At 35.9% G+C, this 4,854-nt stretch overlaps 1 non-coding gene across 1 annotated transcript; it reads left to right on the top strand.

The window, feature by feature from the left end:
• The first annotated feature begins 463 nt into the window (after window positions 1-463).
• Window positions 464-571, top strand: LOC123456833. Its single transcript, XR_006634711.1, has one exon. It is a non-coding gene; the product is annotated as a U6 spliceosomal RNA (small nuclear RNA).
• Window positions 572-4,854: the final 4,283 nt, after the last annotated feature.

The raw sequence follows: 4,854 nt of genomic DNA, 5'->3' as shown, positions 1-4,854 counted from the left end.
TGATAAGTTCTTCATATTTAAAAATGAAACATAGTAGTTTAAACACTCAAAAAAAATGGATTTCTTGGACAGAATTGTCCTAGTAAAATGGTCTTAGGAAGCTTGGAAGCACATCACCTCATCTATCTCACATAGTCAGAGGATTTGTTCTAATTATAAAGTTAGTCAACTTTGAGGAATAACTCAAAGATATGTGTTTTGAAAAAACTGAGAGTTGCAGCCTGCATTTTTCATTTTGTTGTAGAATGCACACTATTGGCAATGTATAATCCCTTGGCCGTAAAAGAATATAAAATGATTTCCAAAATAATAGAAATGGTTCATAGTCCTCAAATCAGGTATTCTATCATGATAACAAACTATAATTTGATTATACCATTTGTAGACACAGACCTCCAATGTGCTTTTGAAGAAACATCCAGGAAATTCAATTCACAAAAGTGTTGTAGAAAGCTAAAAATTTGTGCTCACTTCGGTAGCACATATACTAAAAATTGGAACTATACAGAGAAGATTAGCATAGTCCCTGTGCAAGGATGATAGGCAAATTCATGAAGCATTCCATATTCTTAAAAAAAAAAAAAGAAAGCTAAAAATTTCAAGTTGAACATAGAGTAACAATTTCATGATCTTTTGTTTCCTTTTATTTTTTGTATGAGTGTGTATAAGAAAGAGAGAGAGAGAGAGAGAGAGAGAGAGAGAGAGAGAGAGAGAGAGAGAGAGATGTTGTATGTGTGCCTGTGTCTGTGTATGGTGTTAGGACGTTTATTAGCCCAGGTCGTGTCCCATGTGCTGGCCTGTGGCGGAGGCACTCGTTTGTGGTGGCCTGAATGGAATGTAGAGTGTCCTGCTCCTTTACTCTTCCAGCAGTTCTTTTTTTTTTTTAATTTTGTTCATTTTTATTTATTTAGTTAAGAGAGAGAGAGAGAGAGAGAGAGAGAGAGAGAGAGAGAGAGAGAGAGAGAGAGAGAGAGAGAGAGAGAATGGGAATAGAGAATGGGCGCACCAGGGCCTCCAACCACTGCAAACGAACTCCAGACGCATGCGCCCCCTTGTGCATCAGGCTAACATGGGTCCTGGAGAATTGAGTCTCTAACTGGGATACTTAGGCTTCATAAGCAAGCACTTAACCACTAAGTAATCTGTCCAGCCCCCATCAGTTCTTTTTTGATCTGAAGTCTTTGCATGACTCTGGAGCATACTGCTTGTTTATTTTCCTGTGAGCTTAAACGATTCTAGGTTCACTGCTTCCCTGCAGAACTGATGTTACAGAAATGCATAGCCATGCCTGCTTATGTGAGATCCTGTGGATCACACTAGAGCAATCTCTTAGGACTTCTCACATCCGCATGATTGCACAAGATGTGCTCTTGGAGCTGGAAAGGTGCCCAGTGGTTAAAGACACTTGCTTTCAAAGCTTGATGACCCAGGTTCAGTTCCCCAGTACTCACATAAAACTAGATGCACAAACTGGCACATGCATCTGGCATTTGTTTGCAGTGGCAGGAGGCCCTGGCATGCTCATTCTCTGATTATCTCTTTCTCTCTCTCACCCACCCACACACAAATAAATAAAATAAACTTTTTTAAAAATGAGAAGTGCTTCTAAGTGCTGAGCAATCTCGCCAGCCTGATTTCATGATATTATATCTAAAACTTTAGTACTACTCTTCTTAGTTTGAATAAATAAAGTCTACACAACAATTCTTTCTATACTTGTATTTCTTCACTCTCCATTATTTGGGCACTGATGTAGAACTTAAAAGAGTGGGTAGTAGAATAGATGTGACTAGTCATGTGGGAGCCACATATTCCACAGCCAATGAAAAAAATCAAACTTTAGAGAAAAAGTTCCCATATCACCTTCCTCATGTTCCAAGATAGAAAATATGAGTAGGTCCTTAGGCTGTATATAGTTAGGCTAAATGGAAACCCTTTCAAAAATGGTGTTTTCATAATCACTAACTGAAAAAAAAAAAAAAAAAAAAAAACAGAAGCCCTGTTTTCTATGTAATATCTAAACTTAAAAAAAATAATGCTTTCTAGTGAGAAAAGAGTTTTACAGGATACCTATCTACCCCACAAATTATGCTTGAAAGCAGTTTGAGTTCTTTTAGGAAAGTGTTCCTAAACATAGTCAACTTATGCCCATTATAAAAGTTTTTTTTTAAAAAGTGGAATAAAATCTTTTGACCAGTGTTCCAATTTGCAATAAACTTGCAAAATGATTGACTTATTTGTTAGGAAAGAGATATGACCAAGATATATTCCACACACTGGACAATTAGCATGTAGTGGCATATAGTGAGAAAATTGTACCCTAGATGTGATAAAGGTTCTCTGAGCTCACAGAAATATCCTGCATAGCCATCCCAATCACCTCCACAGCCTTGGGATTCTGTCTTAATGATGAACACTTGTTTAATACTAAATAAGTCAAAAATGTAAATAATACATATTTATTGACCATATTCAAGGTGTCATAAACCAATGAGTGCTAAGAGGAGATAATCATAAGGCGCAATAGGGAAGTACATGGTGAAGTAAAAAAGTTAGAGTGTGAGTCAGATAGCAGTTTTTCTGATAGAGGAATGTTTATACAGATCTGATGGGAAAATGCAAGGGACATTTTTAATTGTTCTATTTTTATTGATAATTTATGTATGTGTATATAACCCCCACCTACATTTTCTTGATTCCCTCATCATCCCTCTTTTGTTGAACCCATTCTTTCCAACTAGTCTTTCTTCTACTTTGAGGCCTCTTTATTTTGTTTCTTTTTTGAGTGAGTTTGGCCATCTGAGTTCAATTAAGGTTGCCTGCATAGCCTGGGATGGGGGGTTATTTCCCAGAGCACATGGGCCTAACAGTGGAAATAGTACTGCAGAAAATATCTCCTGCTGTGTTCCCAAGACACAAAAAAGTAAAGGATTTACTTTCTTTTTTTCTTTTTCTTTTTTTTTTTAAATTTGATACAGTGGATCACATAGCCCAGGCTGCCATTAGATTGGTTTTGGAGCTGAGGATTATTTTGAACTTCTGATCCTTTAGCCTCCATCTTTCACATGCTAGGATTACAGCCATGTACTACCAAAACCAGCACAAAGGACAAAGATACAGAGATGACTTTCAAATGTTAATTTTACATCTATATATGTGATTTTGTACATAATTTTGCATGGTATTTAAATTTTGTGCTTCATTTTTACTACAAAAGAAAACTTTACTCTGGAAGATTAGAAAACATATTATAATCAGTAAGAACAAAACACAAAGCACCAGTGACAAAACAAACCTAGAATATTTATTATAACCTTGATAAGATAAATACTACCAAGTCTTTTTCTATGCATATACATTAGTGTGAATTATCAATAACCAAATAAAATTATCAAAGCGGCCATATCATTCTGTAACTGGAGTTTTAATTTTCATTTGATATATCAGTCACATGTTTCTGTGTCATTATCTATTGTTTTAAATGATTATTTTTTTTTCTTTTTTTCTTTTTTTTTCTTTTTATTTTTTTTTATTTGAGGGCGACAGACACAGAGAGAAAGACAGATAGAGGGAGGGAGAGAGAGAGAATGGGCGTGCCAGGGCCTCCAGCCACTGCAAACGAACTCCAGATGCGTGCGCCCCCTTGTGCATCTGGCTAACGTGGGACCTGGGGAACCGAGCCTCGAACCGGGGTCCTTAGGCTTCGCAGGCAAGTGCTTAACCGCTAAGCCATCTCTCCAGCCCGAAATGATTATTTTAAAAATAGTTTTAATAGCAGGAAAAGAAAACAGTAAAGACAGATTTTGACTCTTTTTTGCTTCTGAGAACAGTGTGAGGAGATGGCCAGGTAGACTTGCAGACTTGTCCATCTTGAAATAAATATTCTTTTCTATTTTCTTATCTTTAAATCTGGATAAAGAAAGGGGAAGGGATAAAGCTGCCAGTTTAAAAGGAAATGTTATGATTTTTGCTTTGTTTACTTTTAAAATAGGAAACTGTAGAGGGAATCTTATCTAGGAATCAGCTATTTAAACAGAGATGGAGCAGGTAATTGAAATTGGAATAGTTTAATGCAGTATTATAGGTTTCTATGTTGAATCAAAAAAATAGAGAAAAGGTAGTCACTTTATTTTTTTAATTTAATGTAAAGAAAAATGAAAATAACATTTCCATTTTTCTGTTTTCTTAAAAAATAAACTATCCTATCCTCTCACAATATTGCTGTGATTCTTCATTAAAATTATATATCTGAATGTATTTTCTAAGCTGCAAAGTCCTAGATATATTTTCAAATATGTTACTTTTGTTCTTGCCTTCCTTTGATTTTCATTTTTTTTCCTCCTACACAAAGTGCACTCGAGTGTATAAGTCCATAAATGTGGAGGTATTTGGTGACTACCAGGCAATAATGAAAGCATGCAAATGTATTTTAAGCACTTATTACAGAATTTTCAATACAACACGATTCTCCAGGTAAGAAGTCTTAATCTTTCATCTAAAAAAATAAAGATTTGAGAAGCAAAATGTTAATCATAAAAATCATATTGATAATTGAACACAGTGGGGCATCATTATAATCTCAGCATTCAGGTGATGTAGACAGGTACATGGAGAGCTTTAGCCAGCCTGGGCTACATTGCAAGTCCATGTTTCCAAAATCAAATGGTATTGATAAACTACAGCAAATATATTGCAGAGGCAAAGAGGTAGGCAATTTACGAAAGGTGGCTAAGGGAGATTGTTGAGGTAAATGCATGTGTCTCAGTGCTAGGCCACACGAAGGATAGAACACCCACAAAATTGTGAATGCTGATACATCTTTGCATCCCAACTCCCTTAGCCTTCACAAGGATA

This window comes from Jaculus jaculus, chromosome X, assembly GCF_020740685.1.
Source record: "Jaculus jaculus isolate mJacJac1 chromosome X, mJacJac1.mat.Y.cur, whole genome shotgun sequence".
Lineage (NCBI taxonomy): Eukaryota > Metazoa > Chordata > Mammalia > Rodentia > Dipodidae > Jaculus > Jaculus jaculus.
This window is presented reverse-complemented; position numbering and strand designations above follow the sequence as displayed.